Here is a 27,253-nt window from a genome sequence, read left to right on the forward strand (position 1 = left end):
ACATATTTTGCATTTTACGAAGAGGAGTGAATCATATTAAATAGTTATTTAAATTGTTCTTGTTTCAATTTTAATTTTAAACCATTTGGATTTTATGCTACATTATAATTATTTTGGTTATTAGTGTTATTAAAATATGATATAAAATTACTGAATCAAAATAACAAAATATTTCAAGTTCTCATGGTTTGTGTTTGTTATCGGTTATAAAAAATAAAAGTGAAATTTCGTCCAAATTACAAGGTTCTATACATTTTTTTTCTATTGTTTTTCATACATGGTTTTATCATTATATAATGTTTTATTGATGATACATGTCACATGTAGATTTTTTTTTTTTTTTTTTTTTTGCTTATTGTCAAAGATAAGTTTATGATTTTATTAAAAAAAAAAAATTCATTTTTTATAATAAAAATACTTCAACTAACTCATATAATTAACTAAATATGATTGAAGTAATGGGAGGATTTACACTAATAATAAATATTATGTATATTTGAAAAGAATAATGTTGCACCGTCCAATTAACACAATATTCCGTGCAAAAAGAAGAAGAAACATAGAAAATAGAAAAGACTCTCCACCAAAAGCCGTAATAACCATCAACATTAAAAGAGAGAAAAGTTCCATCAAAGTTGTAAACAAGTCATTAGATAAATTGTGACATATATATTTGTACTAACAATATATATATACATCGTTCTAAAATATATTATATATATCAAAGAAAAGAGACATAATTAATTAATTAAGAAAATACACTGACAATAGTTACTGAATTAAATAAGGTAAAAATTATCCAAAAAGTTTTAGAATTACCATTACCCACATTTGATTAAAAAAAAAAGGAACCGAGTTAAAAACAATTTTCACGTAATTTAATTTAATTTAATTTAATATTCTATGATTGATGCACTTACAATTTTAACGTAATTAATTTAAATTCCAATTATTAAGGCAATTCACCGTCCAATTGGAACTAATGGCATGCATGATATTAATATTTAATATATGATGCATCAGCAGTTATATATAATGACATATATATTTTGACGAAGACCAACGTGCAAAGACTTTCAACCTTCAAAATTAATTCTCGCATATATCGCCAATATTTACAAATTCCAAAAGCTTAATTAATTAACCTTGAATTCCATACCTGACATTTGACACTCATGACTCTGCTCTGCTGCAGAAAAGTCTTTGCACAAATTCCAAAGGCTTAACCTGCTTTCTGCATTACAATTTCTTTAGAGTTTAGGATACATGAATATCATAACCAGTTAAGCAAAGCGAAATTAGGAGGCTGTCTGATATCTATGTATCTTTCTTATCCATTCATTGCTTCGAACCAATTCAAGCAAGCATTGCTGCTAATCAATAATTGAATATTTTATAGAATCAATGAAATAAATTAAGGATCCATATTTCTCTTCTTTTTTTCTAGTTCAACCTAGCCTTGTACCAGTTCTGTACCAATCCATGGTCAGAACTCAGAACTGGATTTAGCTATGAAAACATGGCACTGAGACATAATCCAACTTATTGAGTTCTCAGATCTTGCATGTAAATGAAATAAGAATGCTTTGGTTCATGGATATGAAAAGACTAATGTAAATGAGCCATTAATCATCAAGCATTCTATGATTTTCAATATCTAGCTGTTACGATCTTAGCAGTCTATTACAATACGTAATAACAAAAATAGTAAGGACTTAGGTGCATTTTCTTTGTTCTGACAAGCTAAATCTCAACAAATCCCTTTTGTGAATTAATCTTGAAATGTCAGTTATTTCTTCTGGAATGCATTAATTTAATAAAAAAAGACTGTAAATTTCTATTAAGACCAAAAAAATAAACTAGTTTCCAGTTCCAAGCCCTTGTACCGATCCAGACCTTCTCGGTACCAGTACAAAAAATGAACAGATGTTTACTGATATATTAAGCAGTCCATTTTAATAAAAAGACTCAAATGCCTTTGCATATAATTAATCTTTTAAAATCAGAGCAAACAGGTAATAATCAGATATGCACGCTTAAAGCTTGCTTATAATTTTTGAATTTATCAGATAATTAACCAGAACAGGCTAATTAATTTCGGGTTGAATAATAAAAAGGTTAACTAAATGTTAACTAAATGAAACTCCATGTCATTGGTACCAAAGAACATGATGTCGGTTCAATAAAAATACTAAATAATGATAAAAAGAAAACAAAAAGAAAGCAACAACAAAGAATCTGTTTTTAATTTAGATATTTTGAATAAAATAAGCAGGTTAAGTGATATGTCCCTGTTTCTAATTTTGAAAAAAAAATATGTGAATGATAAGTTTACAATGGAGCGCAGAGAGAAATAAAAAAACAAGAAGAAGATGTGAAAAAAAAAAAAAAAAAAAAACTCATAAGCTTAGAGTGGAGAAGGGGATTGAGAGCGGGAGGGAGAGAAGAAAGAATCTCGACGGGTGATTGAGAGCGGGAGCACAGAGAGAAGGTGAAGCAACGAACGATTGAGAGCATGAGCGTAGGGAGAAGGTGAAACCATGCATGAAACGAAGAGAAGAAGAGGAAAAAAGCATGGGAGAGGCACGTGAAAACTTTTCAGAAATTCATTTGGGGCAGACCAAAAATATTATTAAAATAGAAGAACCAATTTAAACCGTGGGATTAAGTTGAACGACTAGGATTGGAGACAAGGACGACGCTGATTTTCTCAAAGAAAAGCAGCAGAGTCGGATCCCAATTGTTTCTCTGTAGGCTGGGCTCCACACGATCCTTACCGGTCCGCACAATTTTAATACCCCGCTTTTTTACTGGCCCCTTATAATTTCGTAGTGTTGAACATGATCCCATGTATAAATTGTTTTTATCAAAAATAATTCTTAAGTTTACTTTTTTTTTCCCGCTATATTCAGTGGCAGATTTAGGTAGAAGGGATGGAGTCAATTAACTTTATGTTAAAAAAATATATATGTATAAAAATCAGTGTTCTAAATAGCTAGCTATAGCGAAGCTATAATGGTTTTGGACCTAGAACGCTAAGTTACGAGGTAAAACTGCGTTAATCGAGCTACGGCCGCTATAGCGTGTAGCTGCAATAGCGGTCCGCTATGCTACATGGGTTTATGATTTTACAATTTTAATGGACCTTAATGTCCAGATGGGTTTTTTCTACTTTATCAAGCTATATCAATACAATGGAACATGTGCGGGCTATACTGTTATATCAATTAAATTTTGTATCATGCATTAATATATGGTAGTGGTATATTTTGAATATAAAATATATCAATAATTTTTGAATAAGAGATATTTTGAATGACAATTTGAACTTTGTATTGGTTCAATATGAATATTAGAACTTTTTAATCAATTTGATATTTTTTTTTCTTGATGAGACATGATTACTATTAGTAGAAATATAAAATATAATTTTTGAAATAAAAAAATATTATTTATGATAGCTTTCGCTATAGTTGCGCTATTCGCTAAAGTTTTTTATTTTGTCTCCCCGCTATGCCGCTATAAACGCTATTTAAGAACCTTGATAAAATTTATATAATTTAGAGTAATGTCATAGTACTATAAAATATAACATGTGTTCAAAATAAGGGATTTAGAAATCTTGGATCCTGAATAGTGTAACCCTTTGAGCAATCGAACTATTTCTTCACAACTTAATTCCAAATTTGCAAGTTTATCTTCTTCTTTGAATAAGTTGTTCTAACAAGTTACTCAAAACCAGTGTTGTAAAAAACGGTCTTAACGACCGATTAAACAGTCGTTTAATCGTTAACGACAATTAAACTGTTACGAATACACTTAACAGATACCTATTTGCAGATGAAAATGATTAATCGGCCGTTTTTTCCGATTAATCGACCGTTTTATCTTTCAATCATCCATTTATTCTCGTTTATTTCCGTTTATTCCAATTTATCCCAGTGAATATTTATTTTCATATTGATTTTTTTTCATGTGATAGTGTGTGATAATAAGTTTTATAAAATCATGTATTGTAGTTTTATTTTAGCTTGGACATACATCCAACTTTTTTTATATATGTTTTTTCTTCTTCTTACTTACTTTGAATTTGATTAATTCTTCTGTTATGGTGAGTTGCGAAGTAAAGATTTTGTTTTAGTTCATGTTCATATTTTTTATATTTGAAATTTTAAAGAGATAATCCGAACCGCTCAATATGATCTCCATATTGAAATGTGCTAGGAGACCAAATTTTACATTTTTTTTTAAATTGTTTACTATATTTTTAGAATATTTCAAAATCATTATTTTTTATGGTCCAAAATCCATCTAAAAACATCAATGTCTACATATCTAAAGTTAGTAAGTTAGTAAAAAATTTTGAAAAAAAACATAAAATTTAGTCTCGAAGCACATTTCAATACGGATATCATGTTGAGTGGTTCGGATCGACTATTTAGTCTTTGAAAACAGATATATGAGCGTGAAGTAAAATAAGATCCTTACTTCGCAACTCAACATAGTCCATCTCTCTCTCTCTCTTTCTCTCCCTATATATATATATATATATAAGGAGGGTTCAAATGCCTCCATTTTTAGTATCTCCACCATGCCTCCATTTTTAAAAACTTTAATAACTCAAAATTTAAAACTTAAAAGTCAAAATAAAACTATTAGATGTGATCTATATTATTTTTTCTATGTGCTCATAAAAAAATATCGCATTTCAATTTTGGTAAATTTTATGTTGATCGGAACCAATAGATCACCACTAAAAGTCAAAATTTGAAGGGAGGGGGGCTGCCCCCTTGTGCTAATATGGAGTATCCAAGTAACAAAGCATCTTAGTAAATCACTAAATCTACAAAAGCACCAATGTTCCACTTTTTAATTTACAATTTATTTGGGAAGATAATTTAATAATTTCTCATTTATTTTTCGTCAACATTTTTTAATTTAAAAATTAATAGTAATTTGACAAACTAATTAGTAAATTTTGGTAATTGAATGTTCTTGTTTAAATAAATAAAATAATTAAGAGTAATATTAATTGAGAGGGGTGGTATTTTGTCAAGAAAATTAGAGAGGGTATTTTGTTTCAATTTTTTTAAAGCAATTAGTTTGTAAAATTTTCCAACATAGCTTAGATTTATCAAAATGTGCAAGTGAAAAAAAAAATCTCTATATCAATCTTTAGTACATTGCAATGTGCGGATTGGTCCGTGCATTGAATTCATAACTCCATTTTCAAAGTTTAAATAATTAATCCGAACCGTTCAACATTATAACCATATGAAAATATAATTGAAAATCAAATTTTATATATATATTTTTAATATCTTTACTATTTTTTTAGACAATTAGAAACAAAAAATTATGGATCATCCAAGAGGAGTGATTTTCCAACTATCTAAAGAGATGTGAATCCTAGTACTACTAAGTACTAAAACTAAAAAGGGAGGTGCTACACAAATTTGGTTTACTTGGTATCTGATTTAAACTGTAATCCAAGACATGTTAATATTTTATACTAAATCGATATTAATTGACTTTGGTGTTAATTAATTCATGTTGGTGGAAATTAAGTTTAATTAAGTAGTTTGTGTTGTTAAATTTGTTGAATTTGAAAATAAATTAAATTATTCAGGTTTCAGATGAAGTAGGTACGTGTGTAATATTGTCTGACTTGATTTCATTTTCTTATCAAGGTATAAACCTAGCTAGCTAGCTAATATGGTTGAATGTGGGATGAAATTAAAGTGTAGACCAATATTAATATCCTTTGGGAGTTCACATATGGAATTAATTTAAAAAGGTTTTAATTTGGACCTCATCCTGAATATATATATAGTACGTCAATATATATATCTGGTTTGATTATAGAATTAGTATATATATATATATGGTGGAACGGGAGATCAGCCTTAGCCTTAGTCTTAGGACCGGAGCCTAGAAAGACTATATATATATACATATATATTAATGCAACAAAAGAACAACATTTGCCGACAAGGCAAATTAAGTCAGGAAGCGGCGACTGGCGACTGGCGAGGCGATGGATGTGTGCACAACTGGTTAGCATTTGGCCGGGTAAACATATATATATATATATATAGTAATGGTAAGATGGTTGTTTGTTTTGACATATTTCATTTTTATTGTTTTGTTCATATTTAGTGGCTGACGCTTGCTGGTTGTGTGTTTGTTCATTAATAAGGCTTTGTTGCTGTTCTCAACCGTTCCACGATGTGACTGACACTCGAAGAATTGGTGAAGATCTCAGCCTTTATCAGCCAAGAGTGACACATGAACCCTTTTGATCTCGTATATATACTAATTAATTAAGTATAAACAATTGTGCTTCCGATATAAATAAGAGTGTAGATCATGGAGTGTAATAATATAAATTTTCTAAATTTTAGGTACTAATTTTAAAGAAATTAAGTGGTTGTCATCATGCATATATACTTTGCATCTCTGTGATGATGTCAAGCGATCTATCTAGTTAAACACAAAATAAAACCCCACAAAAGTACAGTTCTAATATATAAGAAATTTAGAATTTGAATCTGTCAATCAATCAAACATCTATACAAATTATGAAGTTCAATTTACAGCTCAAGTCTTTGAAAAAATTTAAACTCTAATCTCGTTTTTGTAGTCAGCTTTAACAGTATATTTGAAATATTCTAAAATAAGATCTGTAAGTATTACTTTATCTAAGTTTGACCCTTTGAGTGAATTAAGGAAGAACTGGATTTGTCCCTCATATTAATTTTTCCATGCCTAGCTACAGTGGAATGGGAATGGCTCCAAGATCATCGATCGAGGTATAATTTTAGAACTCAGACGTCAATAACTTCAACAATGTTTTGTTTACAACAAAATAATAGAAGTACTAAGATGCTGGAGTGTAAATAGATCGGATACGGACCGATAATAATAAAATTGTATACTTATATATTAATTATAATTATTTCAATATATATATATAATATAAATAAATTGTATACAACAAAATAACCAGTGTAGCTATATATATATAGCGTGTTTTGTGTTGTTCTGTTTTAGATTATGCAATTTTTTAAATTATTGGTAGATTGTAGTGGTACATACGTACTTTCGATACTGGAACAATTGGTGAATCATGAACGGTTGAGATTTTGATTGGAGATATCTCTCTAATTAGCGCACAGCTGCATATCGCAGTCGTTGGATTTAACGACTCTGATTTACATATTTTCTCCTCTAAATTAAGTTCATAATATCATATTTACCCTTTTAAATTTTCAAAATTCACAAATTTACTCAATTAATCAATAACTCAAATTAATCATATATACTTGATATTCTCCTTCTCCTTGATACTTGATATTTACCCTCTTCCTTCTCCTTCTCCTTCTCCTTCTCCTTCTCCTTCTCCTTCTCTGGTGGCCATGGCAGATGGAGCGGATCTCTTTTGGTTGCTAGCTGTGAGAATATTAAAAAGAACAAGTTTCGTTCGATCCTTCCAACTCCTTTTCATCTTTGTTTGGATTCTCTTCACAATCAATTTGAAGGTCAGCTTCTAGCTAGCTTCAAGCAATTAATCAAGTTTCCTGCTTTGTTTCCAGTCTCTTTGAATTTCCTCTCATTTTTCTCAATTCGCAACCAATTCTCCATTTTGCATTGCACCTAAAGGCTCCATGGCAACCGATGGAGACAAACCAAGCCAACAACATAATTCCATTTCTCAAATATAAAAAGCTTTGACTAAAAGACCATCCAAGAATTGATTCGAGAGCTGCCACCGCAAATTGGGATTATCTAGTCTTACATCTATTAGAATCCAAAAAAGGAAGCTGGCTCATGTCTTTTCCAAATGCCCCAAAATTTCCAAAATCCTTTTATGGGAGCCATTCAATGGAAGGAGAAGGACATGGATTAGGGATTAGGTGATTAATTATATTTTAAAGAATATTAACCATAGTTAATTTTAGTTATTGATTAATTGAGTAAATTTGTGACTTTTGAAAATTTAGAAGGGTAAATATGATATTATGAATTTTAGAGGGGAAAATACGTAATTTTGAAGTTTTTGAGGGGCATACGTGAAATTTCTCCTTATTTTTTAAAATTTAGATAGTTGATTCAAATTGTGAAATATGATTTTTATATAAAAAAAATTGTTTTTTTTATAGATAGAAAATTGCTAATGTTGGATGGTCCATAATTTGGTTTTCCCCTTATCTGAAAAAAAGAAATATAAAATTATGTAAAATTAATCTGCAAGTACATTTTTATATGAAGAAAACGTTAAACAGTTCACATCAACAGTTTGGATTTTAAAAAAAGTGATATGCATCCATAGCGATGGTAGTTGTGTGTTAAGGATGTGTTTGGATGCACTAAAAATATGAGCTATTTGGAATAACAATGTGCACACATATAACAGTTTTGCTATCGAAATAGTTAGAACAGTTGTTATTATCTATTTTTTGTAAATGTTGGAATAACTATTATTCGAAAGTTTGAAGATAGATAAAAAATATATCTTTCTCAGATTTTCATCCACACAGTCTCAAAATGACAAAATTAACGATAAATCTGTCATCTCCATGTCGTAACAATTCGTTTGAGACCCTGTGTAACATCCCGAAAAAAAAAAAGTTATTATTATTTTTGGTAACAAATTTTTTTTATATTATAATAAAGATTATATGATGTTTTGAAAACATATTTTATTTATACAACACTAGATTGTCTTTGAAAAAAAAAATGAATAAAATAATTTTAGTCATTAATGCTCATGTTTCTCTGATTCAATCACTGTTAGTATAATCATAACATTATCATCATCTCTATCAGATTTAATTAATATACTGTACAACTCTATTTTGAATAATTATGGTATGTAAGTGCTACACTATATATATATAGTTTACTTTATATATATCTTCATCCTTTATAGCTTTAATAAAACAAGGTTACAAATGCTATTATGTTTAATTTCCAATTTGGCAATAACCACCATTTCACTGTACTTTCGGGAGTTTAATTTTATAAATAACCGTGTCCCCTAAACGCATCCTTTCTAATTCATCCACGCACCCTTTGAATTAAACCGACTCCTATAAATAAGAACTCATATATACCCTTTGATTCATTAAAGCTCACACCATGTGAAATTCCTTCTCCTGCCTTCTACTTTATTCTCTTTTCATAAAATTAAATACTATTATGATATATCTCCATGAATTATATCTTCAACTGGATTGTCAATGATGGTCATTCCAGTCAACGCATATCTCATATGTCAGTAATCCTTTCTCATTTTATTTCAATTTCCAAAATTCTAATTTCAATTATTGATCGATTGTCCGTCTCATTCGTATTCTGACTACGTCGCAGTGATTTTGAGTTGTTGAAATCCGATTTGAAGTTCTGAAAATCTTGCTATCAGGTAACCGGACTTCTTTATAACTGTGTTTTCGTTTTGTATGGTTGATTTGAATATTGGTATATGTTGCATATTGAATTATGATGGTATATTTAACAGGATAGCGGGTCTGAGGTTAGAATTTGATATGTGATTGTAGTCTCTCACTGTTTGATGGATTTCCCAGTGGGTTGGCGGTCTTCCAATGTTGGATGGATTTCCCATTGGATTGGCGGATTAAAAGAATAAGAAAAGGTAATGTCCCCTGGGCTACAGTCCCCCAAAAATCTCCGTGTATAAAAGCCTTCCTTTTTTAGCTTAGTTCTGACGCGTTTTTAACTGCTACAACTGCCATAATTTTAACTGCTATAATTTCAAGTAAACTATGTATGTTTACAGAATTATATGTGTATGTTTATAGGATAATATGTGTATGTTTACAGGATAATATGTGTATGTTTACATGATATTATGTGTATGTTCACAGAAATAAAAGGTAATGTTTACAGAATTATATGTGTATATTTATAGGATAACATGTGTATGTTTACAGGATAATATGTGTATGTTTACAGGATATTATGTGTATGTTCACATAAGGTGGTCCCCAATAGCTGTCACGCGTTTTCAACAGCTGTCACGCGTTTTTAACAGCTTTCATGCGTTTTTATGTTTACAGGATTTGTTGAATTAGTTTACAGGATTTAGTATTGATGTTTACAGGATTTAGTATTGATGTTTACAGGATTTAGTATTGATGTTTACAGAATTAGTTGAAAATCTCCGGGGATTTTTGGGGAACTGGAGTTGGGGGACTGTTAGCTGCTTCCTAAAAGAATTGTGTTATGAGAATGTGGAAATCACCTGTGACAGAGATTACACATGTGTGAATATGATGTGATTGGTTTTATGGATAACCTAGACCGACATGCTATTGCTAGTTAAATATGCGTGCATAATTTGATGTGAATTTGTGTGGATTAATCTGGTCTATTTGAATGGTTGTTAAAGAAATGCCTCATCTACATAAACAAAAATACAACTCAAATATCGGTATTAACAAAGAGTGAAGGTTGTGAGATCTGATCACCTAAAAAAAACTATAATAGAGACCTATCAGCTAAAACAAATAACGGCCAAGTCAACATTGGATGACTTCTACTGGTCAGCAACACGAAACAGCCACAAGGGGAAGAAATAAGCCGTGCAACAAAAAAAAAGAATATATTGTGAAGAAAACTTATCTTACAAGCGAAACCGCAAGGAAGTCATGGTGGTTGCATGCGTGTCGTTCTAAGAAATCAGCCCACTTCAAGAAAAGCTCTATCTACATAAATAAAAGTAAAACTCAAATATTGGTACTAACCAAGAGTGAATGTTGTGAGATCTGACCACTTAAAAAAAAACTATACCATAGACCAATTAGCTCAAAAAAGTAACGGCCAATTCAGCTTTGGCTGACATCTACTGATCAGGTACATGAAACAGCCACAAGGAGAAGAAATAAGCCGTGCAACAAAAAATATAATATATTGTGCAGGAAACTTATCTTACAAGTGAAACCGCAAGGAAGTCATGTTTGTTAGATGCATTCCGTTCAAAAAAAACAACCCACCTCAAAAAAAGCTCCATCAACATAAATAAAAGTACAACTCAATTATCAGCACTAACCAAGAGTGAAGGTTGTGAGAGCTAACCACCTAAAAAAAACTATAACATAGACCTATCAGCTCAAACAAGTAACAATCAAGTCAGCTTCGGCAAACTTCTACCGGTTATGTCACAAGGAGAAGAAATAAGTTGTGCAACAAAAGAAGAAAGGGATATATTGCGCAGGAAACTTATCTTACAACTGAAATCGCAAGGAAGTCATGTTTGTTGAATACGTGCCGTTCCAAGAAAGCAACCTACTTCAAGAAAAGCTTCATCTACATAAACAAAAGTACAACTCAATTATCGGTACTAACCAAGAGTGAAGGTTGTGAGAGCTGACCACCTAAAAAAAAACTATAACTTAGACCAATCAGCTCAAACAAGTAACGGTCAAGTCAGCTTTGGCTGACTTCTACCGGTTATGTACACGAAACATCCAAAAGGAGAAGAAATAACCTGTGCAACAAAACAGGAAGGGATATATTGTGTAGGATACTTATTTTACAAGTAAAACCGCAAGGAAGCCATGTTTGTTAGATGCGTGCCGTTCAAAGAAAGCAGCCCACTTCAAGAAAAGCTACATCTACATAAACAAAAGTACAACTCAATTATCAATACTAACCAAGAGTGAAGGTTGTGAAATCTGACCACCTAAAAAAAACTATAACATAGACTTATCAGCTCAAACAAGTAACGACCAAGTCAGTTTTTCCTGACAACTCAATTATCGGAAGTAACCAAGAGTGAAGGTTGTGAGATCTGACCACCTAAATAAAACTATAACATAAACCTATCAGCTCAAACAAGTAACGGCCAAGTCCGCTTTGGATGACTTCTACCGGTTATGTACACGATACAAAAACAAGGGTAGGAAATAAGCCGTGCAACAAAAAAATAAAGGATATAATGTGAAGAAAACTTATCTTACAAGTGAAACTGCAAGGAAGCCATGTTTGTTAGATGAGTGTCGTTCTAAGAAAAGAAGGGATATATTGTGCAGGACACTTATCTTACAAGCGAAATTGCAAGAAAGTTATGGTTGTTGCATGCGTGCCGTTCCAAGAAAGCAGCCCAATTCAAGAAAAACTTCATCTACATAAACAAAAGTACAACTCAATTATCGATACTAACCAAGAGTGAAGGTTGTGAGATCTGACCACTTAACAATAACTATAACATAGACCTATTAGCTCAAACAAGTAACGGTCAAGTCAGCTTTGGCTGACTTCAACCGGTTATGTACGCGAAATAGCCACAAGGAGAAGAAATAAGCCATGCAACAAAAATAGAAAGGATATGTTATGAAGGAAACTTATCTTACAAGCGAAACTGCAACGAAGCCATGGTAATTGCATACGTGTCGTTCCAAGAAAGCAGCCTACTTTCAGAAAAGCTCCATCTACATAAACAAAAGTACAACTCAATTATCGGTACTAACCAAGAGTGAAGGTTGTGAGATCTGACCACCGAAAAAAAACTATAACATAGACCTATCAGCTCAAAGAAGTAATGGTGAAGTCAGCTTTGGCTGACTTCTACCAGTTATCTACACGAAATAGCTACAAGGAGAAGAAATAAGCCGTGCAACAAAAAAGAAAGGATATGCTGTGCAGGAAACTTATCTTACAAGCGAAACCGCAAGGAAGCAATAGTTAATGGAAGCGTGTCGTTCGATGAAAGCAGCCTAATTTAAGAAAAGCTCCATCTACATAAACAAAAGTACAACTCAACTATCGGTACTAACCAAGAGTGAAAGTTGTGAGATCTGACCACCGAAAAAAAACTATAACATAGACCTATCAGCTCAAACAAGTAACGGTCAAGTCAACTTTGGCTGACTTCTACCGGTTATGTACACGATACAGAAACAAGGCAAAGCGAAACCGGAAGGAAGCCATGGTTGTCGCATGCGTGCCGATCCAAGAAAGCAGTTCACTTTAAAAAAAACTTCATCTGCTAAATCAAAAGTAGAATTCAATTATCAGTACTAACCAAGAGTAAATGTTGTGCGATCTGCCACCTAAAAAAACTATAGACCTATCAGCTCAAACAAGTAACGGTCAAGTCAGCTTTGGCTGACTTTTACCGGTTATGTACACCAAAACATCCACAAGGAGAAGAAATAACCCGTGCAACAAAAAAGAAAGGATATATTGTGAAGGAAACTTATCTAACAAGCGAAACCGGTAGTAAGCCATGGTTGTCGCATGCGTGTCGATCCACGAAAGCAGCTCACTTCAAGAAAAGCTCCATCTACAAAATCAAAAGTACAACTCAATTATCAGTACTAACCAAGAGTGAAAGTTGTGAGATCTAACCACATAAAAAAAACTATAACACAGACCTATCAGCTCAAACAAGTAACGGTCAAGTCAGCTTTAGCTGACTTCTACCGGTTATGTACACGAAACATTCACAAGGAGAAGAAATAACCCGTGCAACAAAAAAGAAAGGATATATTGTGAAGGATACTTATCTAACAAGCGAAACCGGAAGGAAGCCATGTTTGTCGCATGCGTGCCGATCCAAGAAAGCAGCTCACTTCAAAAAAAGCTACATCTGCTAAATCAAAAGTAGAATTCAATTATCAGTAATAACCAAGAGTGAATGTTGTGCGATCTAACCACCTAAAAAAAACTATAGACCTATCAACTCAAACAAGTAACGGTCAAGTCAGCTTTGGCTGACTTCTACCGGTAATCTACACAAAACATTCACAAGGATAAAAAAAAACCCGTGCAACAAAAACGAAAGGATATATTGTGAAGGAAATTTATCTGACAAGCGAAACCGGAAGGAAGCCATGGTTGTCGCATGCGTGCCGAACCACGAAAGCAGCTCACTTCAAGAAAAGCTTTATCTACAAAATCAAAATTACAACTCAATTATCAGTACTAACCAAGAGTGAAGGTTGTGAGATCTAGCCACCTAAAAAAAACTATAACACAGACCTATCGGTTCAAACAAGTAACGGTCAAGGCAGCTTTGGCTGACTTCTACCGGTTATGTACACGAAACATCCACAAGGAGAAGAAATAACCCGTGCAACAAAAAAGAAATGATATATTGTGCAGGAAACTTATCTAACAAGCGAAACCGGAAGGAAGCCATGTTTGTCGCATGCGTGCCGATCCAAGAAAGCAGCTCACTTCAAAACAAACTCTATCTGCAAAATCAAAAGAAGAATTCAATTATCAGTACTAACTAAGAGTGAAGGTTGCGCGATATGACCAACAAAAAAAACTATAGACCTATCAGCTCAAACAAGTAACGGTCAAGTCAGCTTTGGTAGACTTCTACCGATTATGTACACCAAAACATCAACAACGAGAAGAAATAACCCGTGCAACAAAAAAGAAAGGATATATTGTGAAGGAAACTTATCTCACAAGCGAAACCGGTAGGAAACCATGGTTGTCGCATGCGTGCCGATCCACGAAAGCAGCTCACTTCAAGAAAAGCTCCATCTACAAAATGAAAAGTACAACTCAATTATCAGTACTAACCAAGAGTGAAGGTTGTGAGATTTAACCACCTAAAAAAAACTATAACACAGACCTATCAGCTCAAACAAGTAACGGTTAAGTCAGCTTTTGCTGACTTCTACCGGTTATGTACACGAAACATCCACAAGGAGTAGAAAGAAACCGTGCAACAAAAAAGAAAGGATATATTGTGAAGGAAACTTATCTAACAAGCGAAACCGGAAGGAAGCCATGTTTGTCACATGCGTGCCGATCCAAGAAAGCAGCTCACTTCAAAAAAAGCTCCATCTGCTAAATCAAAAGTAGAATTCAATTATCAGTAATAACCAAGAGTGAAGGTTGTGCGATCTGACCACCTAAAAAAAACTATAGACCTATCAACTCAAACAAGTAACGGTCAAGTCAGCTTTGGCTGACTTCTACCGGTTATGTACACCAAACATTCACAAGGAGAAAAAATAACCCGTGCAACAAAAAAGAAAGGATATATTGTGAAAGAAACTTATCTGACAAGCGAAACCAGAAGGAAGCCATGGTTGTCGCATGCGTGCCGATCCACGAAAGCAGCTCACTTCAAGAAAAGCTTAATCTACAAAATCAAAAGTACAACTCAATTATAAGTACTAACCAGAAGCGAAGGTTGTGAGATCTAACAACCTAAAAAAAACTATAACACTGAACTATCTGCTCAAACAAGTAACGGTCAAGTCAGCTTTGGCTGACTTCTACCGGTTATGTACACGAAACATCCACAAGGAGAAGAAATAACCCGTGCAACAAAAAAGACAGGATATATTGTGAAGGAAACTTATCTAACAGGCGAAACCGGTTGGAAACCATGGTTGTCGCATGCGTGCCGATCCACGAAAGCAGCTCACTTCAAGAAAAGCTCCATCTACAAAATCAAAAGTACAACTCAATTATCAGTACTAACCAAGAGTGAAAGTTGTGAGATTTAACCACCTAAAAAAAACTATAACACAGACCTATCAGCTCAAACAAGTAAAGATCAAGGCAGCTTTGGCTGACTTCTACCGGTTATGTACACGAAACATCCACAACGAGAAGAACTAACCCGTGCAACAAAAAAGTCAAGATATATTGTGAAGGAAACTTATCTAACAAGCGAAACCGGAAGGAAGCCATGTTTGTCGCATGCGTGCCGATCCAAGAAAGCAGCTCATTTCAAACAAAGCTCCATCTGCTAAATCAAAAGTAGAATTCAATTATCAGTAATAACCAAGAGTGAAGGTTGTGAGATCTGACCACCTAAAAAAAACTATAGACCTATCAGCTCAAACAAGTAACGGTCAAGTCAGCTTTGGCTGACTTCTACCGGTTATGTACACAAAACATTCACAAGGAGAAGAAATAACCCGTGCAACAAAAAAGAAAGGATATATTGTGAAGGAAACTAATCTAACAAGCAAAACCGGTAGGAAACCATGTTTGTCGCATGCGTGCAGATCCAAGAAAGCAGTTCACTTCAAAAAAAGCTCCATCTGCTAAATCGAAAGTAGAATTCAATTATCAGTAATAACCAATAGTGAATGTTGTGCGATCTAACCACCTAAAAAAAACTATAGACCTATCAACTCAAACAAGTAACGGTCAAGTCAGCTTTGGCTGACTTCTACCGGTTATGTACACAAAACATTCACAAGGAGAAGAAATAACCCGTGCAACAAAAACGAAAGGATATATTGTGAAGGAAACTTATCTGACAAGCGAAATCGGTAGGAAACCATGTTTGTCGCATGCGTGCAGATCCAAGAAAGCAGTTCACTTCAAAAAAAGCTCCATCTGCTAAATCAAAAGTAGAATTCAATTATCAGTAATAACCAATAGTGAATGTTGTGCGATCTGACCACCTAAGAAAAACTATAGACCTATCAACTCAAACAAGTAACGGTCAAGTCAGCTTTGGCTGACTTCTACCGGTAATGTACACAAAACATTCACAAGGAGAAAAAAAAACCCGTGCAACTGTCACACCCCCGGACAACCCGCCGCGCATTTATGCGCTAGGCGTTAAGCACATCACATACATCACCAATAAAAAAACATTCAACAAGCCACTTTATTTAAAAGTAAAGGGAGTTCACAAACAAACAGAAAAGGGACAATATGTCAGACATGGCTAGTCAAACAGTCACTGCCATGTCCACACAAAATATTGTTCATACAAATATTAAATAAACAGATAGTGGCTATCTTAACAACTTCCGCTAATTTCCTCACCCGCGGCCTTCCTCCATGCTTTCTTCTTCGTTTCCTGGAACCCACATAACAGGTGGTACGGTGAGAGATCGAACTAACTCTCAGTGCGGGATTTAGTTCCAGCCCGGTGCTTTTACAAATCAATGCATTTAATTCCCCCAAATAACATAAAAATAAGGTTTTTGAATTTTTCCCCATGTCCCTATCAATTCGGATATGCAAATCACTTTAAAATAACCAGTTTTTATTCCCGCCCCTTTCTAACTCATTTCAAAAGGTTTTAAAATTTCACACTCTGGGAATCCATGCCCGTACATGAAAACCCGGCGAATCGCCACGCAAGGACGACCCGATTATCACACTCTAGATGGGCCATTTCGGGGGCCCATCCGGCGAACCGCCGCGAATTTGGCGACCCGTTCTGTTCTGTTCTGTTCTGTCCTGTTCACACACTGGGCTGCCACACATGGACAGCCCGCTTTTCAAAAACACATGCAGAGCCGCCTCACACGGACGGCCCCAATTTAAAACGATTCATTCAAGTTCCCCATTCTCAAATTTCCAATTCAATTCCTATCAATTCAATTTCATGCATCAAGAGTTCCTATCATGCAATTCTACACAAATTCAAACGATTGTTCGACATTCACAACATGCAGTTTATCCACCAGATTAAGAAAAAGGACTACTTACCTCAATCCATGCATTTTTTTTTTATTATTTGTAAAAAGACCAGGAACCCGCACCTGTTGTCGTGTGGTTGTTCACCCCTGCCTCTACGTTACTTCTTACTTCAGAATTCGAACCTAGACCATGTATCACGGTTTCTAAATTAGTACTTATATATTTTCATTTGACTGTCATTCAAGATATAATCAAATATATTTATTGCCATAATCTAACTTATATAAACAAATTTAATAACATAGTCGAATTCCAAACTAACTGTCGGACTATTATCAAATTAATTTATATATATATACATATGTATTATAAAATAATTCGATTTCAAATCTGAAATGCAAACAGACAAAAACTAACGACACAAGTTTCTACATTGATTAAATACAAAAATTGAAACGTATCTGACTATCTAAGTCAAGGCATGTTTATATAAATATAATATAAGACAATCAAATTCCAAATGAATGTAACAAACAGAAACAAACAAAACGCAACTCAAATAACTATTAGTTTAATGAAATTGAAAACATTGGTTTGCACGGATTGGTCAGTATATGAATGAAAAAGAAATAAAATAAAAAAAATTGACAACAAGGATAGAGTTTGATGACCTCTGTGACTATGGCGGAAGAAAAGGAATAAACAATTGAGAAGAATACAGAATCGGCGAAGATGCGGAAGAAAGAAATAGAGAGATGCGAACAGACGGTTATTATCACATATATAACGCGGCTTCTAACTTGAATCAGGGGGGGCGGCCAAGAAGAGAGAAAGAGAGAGAGAAAACTTACAGGAAAATTTGAAGAGGAAACAATTGGGAATGAGAAGAGAGGAGGGACTTTGGTTGGTTATATTATTGGATGTGGGCTAAACTTAGGATTGCATTTTTCTAATTTGGGCTTACTAATTGGGCTAAGAAATGCATAATTAAAATTTATATGCAGAATTTAGATATAACTTTCATGTAAATTAATAAAACGTTTTGCTATTTATTTTCTGAACTATATATATTATTCTTATTTTATTTTGATTCAAATTGGATTCTAAATTTAAAATACCCGAATTCAGAAGCGTTACATCCTCCCCCCCTTGGAGATCCTGTTCAGTCCCCTGAACAGCCTCGGCGTCTATTTCTTCGAACAAATTTGGGTACGTGTTGCGCATCGTCTCTTCGATTTCCCAAGTAGCTTCTCGGTTGGTGTGACGTCCCCATTGTACTAACACTTGTCTGATGGTCTTACGTCGGAGACTTATCTCCTTAGTGTCCAGTATTTTCATGGGTCGTTCTTCATACACTAGAGTTTCATCTAGTCCCAGATTTGAAAAGTCGAGGATGTGGGAGGGATCTCGGATATATTTCCGTAGTTGAGACACGTGGAAGACTGGATGTACCTTATCTAGGGTTGGAGGTAGCGCCAGTTCGTATGCAAGTGGTCCGATTCTTCTAAGAATTTCAAACGGCCCCACGTATCTCGGGCTCAGTTTTCCAGCCACGCCAAAACGTCTCACTCCCCTCCTTGGAGAGACCTTCAACCAAACATGATCCCCGATTTCGAACTCTAGTGGTCGTCTCCTCAAGTCTGCATACTTTTTCTGTCTGTCTCGGGCAGTGTCTAGTCGGTTTAGGATCAGTTGAGTCCTATCCGCGCAATCCTTTACCATTTCTGGCCCTGTTGGCAGTTGTTCCCCGTTGTTCCCCCACCACAATGGGGTTTTCCAGCGGTGCCCACACCAAGCTTCAGATGGTGTCATATCGATACTAGTATGGTAGCTGTTGTTGTATGCGAACTCAGCCATTGTCAAATGGTCATCCCAGGACCCTTGAAAATTAATGGCACACGCCCTCAGCATATCCTCTAAGGTTTGGATTGTTCGCTCTGACTGACCGTCCGTCTGGGGGTGATGAGCAGTACTGAAATTGAGTCGGGTTCCCATTGCTTCCTGAAAGCTTTTCCAGAAATGCGAGGTAAATCTAGTATCCCGGTCCGATATGATAGTTTCAGGCACTCCATGATATTTGAACTGACATTGAAGAAATAATTCTGCTAACTCCCCACCCGATGTAGGGGTTCGTAGGGGTATAAAATGAGCTACCTTGGTCAGTGTGTCTACAATGACCCAGATTGAGTCATACCTCTTCTGGGTACGCGGTAACCCAGTGATGAAATCCATGGTAATAATCTGGAACTTCATTTGTGCTCTAGAGTTTGGATATAGCAATCCTGCTATCTTCCTTCGTTCGGCTTTCACCTGTTGGCAGGTGATGCACCTAGCAACGAACTCCGACACGTCTTTCTTCATGTTGGGCCACCAAAACTGTGTACGAAGGTCCTTATACATCTTTACCTCTCCCGGGTGAATGGTATATCCCGACTCGTGGGCTTCTCGCAGAATTTCACTTCTCAGTCCTCCTTGTTCTGGCACACACACCCGCTGGTTGAAATAGAGGAGCCCATCCTCATTTTCCTTGAAAGTCGACATTGGATTGGTACGGGCCAATTCCCGGTACCTTTGGTGTTGCTCGTCGCCTTGGTCCGCGTCCCGGATTCGAGTCTTCAGTTCTGGCTGTACCGATATCGCTGCTAGGGTGAGTACCGCATTCTTCGCGGTTCCCTTAATGTCAGTTTGTTCCTGAATCCAACTGGTTGATACACACACCCCCAAATTCATCTGTCGCATCTCTTTGATCAGTTCTGTCTCTTGGGTTATGGCTTCCGCCAAATTTGTCGCCCCTTTCCGGCTGAGTGCGTCTGCCACTACATTTGCCTTCCCTGCCAAGTACTGTATGTCTAAATCATAGTCTTTCATTAGCTCCAGCCACCTTCTTTGTCTCATGTTCAATTCCTTTTGAGTAAACACATACTTTAGACTTTGGTGATCCGTGAATACTCGGCATTTCGCCCCATAGAGGTAGTGCCTCCATGACTTGAGTGCGAAAATTACTGCTGCCAATTCTAGGTCGTGTGTGGGGTAGTTTTGTTCATGGTTCTTCAATTGTCGTGATCCGTAAGCAATCACTTGCCCGTCTTGCATTAGGACACACCCTAGGCCGTTCTTTGACGCGTCAGTATACACTGTGAACTCTTGATCAGGTTTGGGCAATGTTAATACTGGGGCACTGGTTAGTAGTTTCTTCAAAGTTTGGAAACTCTCTTCTTGACTCTCCGTCCATTTGAAGGTAGTTCCTTTGTGTAGGAGCTGGGTCATGGGTCGGGCTGTCTTTGAGTACCCAGGCACGAAACGTCTGTAGTATCCCGCTAACCCCAGGAAGCTGCGTATCTCTGCCACACTTTTGGGTTGGGTCCATTCTACCACTGCTTTGATTTTATCTGGGTCTACCCGGATACCTTCCCCTGTTACTACGTGTCCCAAAAATTTAACTTCTTTCATCCAAAATTCACACTTAGAGAATTTGGCGTACAATTGGTGTTCCCGTAACCTTTGTAACACTGTACATAGATCCTTGGCATGGTCTTCTTCAGTCTTCGAATAGATCAGGATGTCATCTATAAAAACAATGACACAACAATCCAGTAAGTCGTGGAATACTCGGTTCATCAAATCCATGAATGCTGCCGGAGCATTGGTTAACCCGAATGGCATGACAGTAAATTCATAGTGTCCGTAACGGGTACGGAATGCTGATTTCTCTACATCTTGTGGTTGAATCTTCAATTGATGGTACCCCGATCTCAAATCGATCTTGGAATATACTGCAGCACCTTGGAGTTGATCAAAAAGGTCTTCAATTCGTGGAAGAGGGTACTTGTTTTTGATTGTGACCTTGTTCAATTCTCGGTAGTCGATGCAGAGTCTCATGCTACCGTCTTTCTTCCTGACGAACAGCACTGGTGCGCCCCATGGCGAGGTGCTTGGTCGTACGAACCCCAGTCCTAAGAGTTCTTCTAACTGAGCCTTCAGTTCTTTAAGCTCCGCCGGTGCCATCCGGTACGGGGCCTTAGAGATTGGGCGGGTACCAGGGAGTATGTCTATATGGAACTCGATTTCCCGATTAGGGGGTATCCCTGGCAGCTCCTCTGGGAACACATCGGTATACTCCGAGACGATAGGTACCGACGTTATCTCGGGTTTTTCCGCCCCGAGTTGCATTATGGTGACTATAAATGCGGAATTTCCACTGTCTATGAGTCTTCTTGCCTGGCTGGCAGATATTGTCGGGGTCCCGCCCCCTCGTTTCCTGAGTCGAACAGAGAGGTCGTGGAGACCTGTCCTGTTAATGACCATCTTCCCTTTTTGGCAGTCAACCGTCACGCCGTTTCGAGTGAGCCATTCAAGACCCAACATTAGATCGTAGAGACCCGTCTTAGAGACTATGGGGTTTATCGGGAATTCCCTCCCCGCTATTTGGAGTTTTAACCCTACGCTCCGAAGTTCTGGGGTGGTATATTGCAATGCGGGGGTACTTATGTTCAACAATTTACCCGAGTTCCGAGTTGGTACACCGTGTTTTTCTACCCACTCTTTTGCTATAACCGAGTGACTACACCCAGTGTCTATGAGTACGAAAACAGGAATTCCAGAAAGTTTAAACATACCAGTCAGAAGGTCAGTGGCCACACCTTCTCCTTCATAACCTTCATCAGTCGGGCTTCCTCCCATCTCACAATTGCAACAATCATGCGCATGCATTCCCACCTTTTGGTTCCCACTGCGGTTGTTACTGGGAGGATTGTAGCTACTAGTCCCTCTGCCAAGCGGTGCTCGTGTAAGCGGACCTGCATTTCCCATTTGCTGCCCGGGATAACTTCGCGTGACTGGGCAGTCCTTGATGAAATGCCCCGGTTTGTTACACCGATGACACAATCCCAAACGGAAGCTGCATTGCTCCGACGCATGGTTACGGCCACAGTAGTTGCACAGAGGTGCTGGATTAGCCTGATAGTTAGGCCGGGCATTCCCGAAATTACCTCTATTTGGGGCCGATTTCATGGGTTCCTCCATCTTGGGTCGTACATTCCTTGATCCCCCAGCTTGACTGATACGGCTGTCATATGACTCCGCAGTAGTTGCCCTTAACATTAACTCTGACAGTCGGTTGATTCCCGGAATGTCAATGATCTGAGCAAAACGGGGGTTCAGTCCCCCGAGGTATTGCTGTCGGAGGCGGAAGTCGTCTCGCACAATATCCGGTGCATATCTCATCAGATTTTCAAACTTGGAGTTATACTCCGCCACCGAGTTATTTCCTTGTTTCAAACTTGTAAACTGTTGTCGGAGGGCCTCCCTTGACATCGTGTCCATGTAGCGCCGCTCGAACTGGCCTTCGAACTCGGTCCAATTTCCTGCCCTGTCGGTTTCACCCAACCCACGTTTCACCTCCTGCCACCAGAATCGAGCATGACCCTCCAGTAATTGGGTCGCTAGTTCTACCCGGTGTTCCTCAGGGGCTCTCAAGATTTGGAGTTTGTCCTTGACATTTGCTACCCAGTTTTCTGCCGCGGCAAAGTCGCCGGTCCCATCGAAGGTCGGGGGACGTAACGAGGTGAATGATCGGTAGTATTCAAAGAACGTGTCGGCATCCCTAGGATGTCGCTGTTCATAATCCATGGCTACCCTCGTCACTCGCTCCAGGCCTTGCAGTAGTGCATCCAACTGAGGGTTCTCGGGCGGAACTCTAGTTTCGTCTTCTGCGTCGTTCGGGCCAGTGTTAGTCCTAGTTCCTCTCACCATCTATTGTTTTTGCTGTGAAAAAGGGTGTTGCTGATGTGAGATTTCGATTCCTCCAAGATTTATACATATATGTATTTGCATTGTTATTAGTCTTAGAGTTCATCTTAAAACTTACGGTTATTCAGCTCAAGGCAAACAATTGCCATTAAAAAAACTTAAAATTACAGTCAAACTTTAATTCCTTTAGAATATAACTGCCAATTTAAATCATTCAACCGAATTTAAATACATGTAAGGGTTATAACTACGAAATTTAAAGTGCCCTAATCGGTCTCAAAATATCCCTTAAGTATATCCCTCCTAACGTGGTACGTCCAGTCGTTCCGAACCTCTGACATTGTGAATGGTTCTGCTTCCCTTTCCGCTCTTATAGCGGGGTCTTCTTCTTCCTTCTGGGGTTTTTCCCCGATGAGCATGCTCCTACCTCCAGCTATGGTTCGCATTTCTGCCCTGAACGGCTGCTCGTGTGGCGGCCAGAACACTAGGCTGCGGTGCGCGCAGTCTATCAGCACGTGGTGTTCTTTTAGCCAATCCAATCCTAGAACCATCTCGTACACTCCGGTGTCTCTCACGATTGGGTCTACCCGCCATTGTCTATTCTGCGTCTTCACTTGAAGATCCGGACAGTATTGTTCATCGTGCTCGAGTCCTGCGTAGAGACGGCGTCTTCCGGTGTCCTCCACTCTGAATCCGCTAGCCTCCACTAAATGGGGTGAGATGGCGGAGTAGGGACAGTTGACGGAGATGGCAGTGTTGACAGTAATTCCGGACAAGTCAACCCATCCTACCATTTCCTTGGCTTCCGCAGTCGTTAGGAACGTCCTTAGCCAAATGGGCTGTCTACTATTCTGATGTGCCATCTAAATAAAAAAAAAGATTTATCTTTGTTCAATTACTACAATTTATAGTGGTTAGTGGTACTATAGAAAATATATATTTGTTGTACTTCCAAAACGATTCATACTGTAGCTATACAAAAATATAACTTGTTACTATTATGAGAACTATATTTATATCTAAACTCTATTGCCGATTTTAGCTACTAACGCTCTCTTAGCGGAAATTTTATTGATGTGGTATGTGCTGGCTCTGATACCAACTAAGTTGTCACACCCCCGGACAACCCGCCGCGCATTTATGCGCTAGGCGTTAAGCACATCACATACATCACCAATAAAAAAACATTCAACAAGCCACTTTATTTAAAAGTAAAGGGAGTTCACAAACAAACAGAAAAGGGACAATATGTCAGACATGGCTAGTCAAACAGTCACTGCCATGTCCACACAAAATATTGTTCATACAAATATTAAATAAACAGATAGTGGCTATCTTAACAACTTCCGCTAATTTCCTCACCCGCGGCCTTCCTCCATGCTTTCTTCTTCGTTTCCTGGAACCCACATAACAGGTGGTACGGTGAGAGATCGAACTAACTCTCAGTGCGGGATTTAGTTCCAGCCCGGTGCTTTTACAAATCAATGCATTTAATTCCCCCAAATAACATAAAAAGAAGGTTTTTGAATTTTTCCCCATGTCCCTATCAATTCGGATATGCAAATCACTTTAAAATAACCAGTTTTTATTCCCGCCCCTTTCTAACTCATTTCAAAAGGTTTTAAAATTCCACACTCTGGGAATCCATGCCCGTACATGAAAACCCGGCGAATCGCCACGCAAGGACGACCCGATTATCACACTCTAGATGGGCCATTTCGGGGGCCCATCCGGCGAACCGCCGCGAATTTGGCGACCCGTTCTGTTCTGTTCTGTTCTGTTCTGTTCTGTCCTGTTCACACACTGGGCTGCCACACATGGACAGCCCGCTTTTCAAAAACACATGCAGAGCCGCCTCACACGGACGGCCCCAATTTAAAACGATTCATTCAAGTTCCCCATTCTCAAATTTCCAATTCAATTCCTATCAATTCAATTTCATGCATCAAGAGTTCCTATCATGCAATTCTACACAAATTCAAACGATTGTTCGACATTCACAACATGCAGTTTATCCACCAGATTAAGAAAAAGGACTACTTACCTCAATCCATGCATTTTTTTTTTATTATTTGTAAAAAGACCAGGAACCCGCACCTGTTGTCGTGTGGTTGTTCACCCCTGCCTCTACGTTACTTCTTACTTCAGAATTCGAACCTAGACCATGTATCACGGTTTCTAAATTAGTACTTATATATTTTCATTTGACTGTCATTCAAGATATAATCAAATATATTTATTGCCATAATCTAACTTATATAAACAAATTTAATAACATAGTCGAATTCCAAACTAACTGTCGGACTATTATCAAATTAATTTATATATATATACATATGTATTATAAAATAATTCGATTTCAAATCTGAAATGCAAACAGACAAAAACTAACGACACAAGTTTCTACATTGATTAAATACAAAAATTGAAACGTATCTGACTATCTAAGTCAAGGCATGTTTATATAAATATAATATAAGACAATCAAATTCCAAATGAATGTAACAAACAGAAACAAACAAAACGCAACTCAAATAACTATTAGTTTAATGAAATTGAAAACATTGGTTTGCACGGATTGGTCAGTATATGAATGAAAAAGAAATAAAATAAAAAAAATTGACAACAAGGATAGAGTTTGATGACCTCTGTGACTATGGCGGAAGAAAAGGAATAAACAATTGAGAAGAATACAGAATCGGCGAAGATGCGGAAGAAAGAAATAGAGAGATGCGAACAGACGGTTATTATCACATATATAACGCGGCTTCTAACTTGAATCAGGGGGGGGCGGCCAAGAAGAGAGAAAGAGAGAGAGAAAACTTACAGGAAAATTTGAAGAGGAAACAATTGGGAATGAGAAGAGAGGAGGGACTTTGGTTGGTTATATTATTGGATGTGGGCTAAACTTAGGATTGCATTTTTCTAATTTGGGCTTACTAATTGGGCTAAGAAATGCATAATTAAAATTTATATGCAGAATTTAGATATAACTTTCATGTAAATTAATAAAACGTTTTGCTATTTATTTTCTGAACTATATATATTATTCTTATTTTATTTTGATTCAAATTGGATTCTAAATTTAAAATACCCGAATTCAGAAGCGTTACAGCAACAAAAACGAAAGGATATATTGTGAAGGAAACTTATCTGACAAGAGAAACCGGAAGGAAGCCATGGTTGTCGCATGCGTGCCGATCCACGAAAGCAGCTCACTTCAAGAAAAGCTTTATCTACAAAATCAAAATTACAACTCAATTATCAGTACTAACCAAGAGTGAAGGTTGTGAGATCTAGCCACCTAAAAAAAAATATAACACAGACATATCGGCTCAGACAAGTAACGGTCAAGTCAGCTTTGGCTGACTTCTACCGGTTATGTACAAGAAACATCCACAAGGAGAAGAAAGAAACTGTGCAACAAAAAAAAAATGATATATTGTGAAGGAAACTTATCTAACAAGCGAAACCGGTAGGAAACCATGGTTGTCGCATGCGTGCCGATCCACGAAAGCAGCTCACTTCAAGAAAAGCTCCATCTACAAAATCAAAAGTACAACTCAATTATCAGTACTAACCAAGAGTGAAGGTTGTGAGATTTAACCACCTAAAAAAAACTATAACACAGACCTATCATCTCAAACAAGTAACGGTTAAGTCAGCTTTTGCTGACTTCTACTGGTTATGTACACGAAACATCCACAAGGAGAAGAAAGAAACCGTGCAACAAAAAAGAAAGGATATATTGTGAAGGAAACTTATCTAACAAGCGAAACCGGAAGGAAGCCATGTTGGTCGCATGCGTGCCGATCCAAGAAAGCAGCTCACTTCAAAAAAAGCTCCATCTGCTAAATCAAAAGTAGAATTCAATTATCAGTACTAACCAAGAGTGAAGGTTGTGAGATCTGACCACCTAAAAAAAACTATAGACCTATCAACTCAAACAAGTAACGGTCAAGTCAGCTTTGGCTGACTTCTACCGGTTATGTACACAAAACATTCACAAGGAGAAAAAATAACCCGTGCAACAAAAAAGAAAGGATATATTGTGAAAGAAACTTATCTGACAAGCGAAACCAGAAGAAAGCCATGGTTGTCGAATGCGTGCCGATCCACGAAA

At 36.8% G+C, this 27,253-nt stretch overlaps 1 long non-coding RNA gene across 1 annotated transcript in view; it reads right to left on the bottom strand.

Annotated features, from left to right (window-relative positions):
* LOC144543647 (uncharacterized) overlaps positions 1-27,253 on the bottom strand; it is a 90,789-nt gene that overhangs the window by 44,768 nt on the left and 18,768 nt on the right. The window lies entirely within an intron of this gene.

This window comes from Carex rostrata, chromosome 25, assembly GCF_964058835.1.
Source record: "Carex rostrata chromosome 25, lpCarRost1.2, whole genome shotgun sequence".
Classification (NCBI taxonomy): Eukaryota; Viridiplantae; Streptophyta; class Magnoliopsida; order Poales; family Cyperaceae; genus Carex; species Carex rostrata.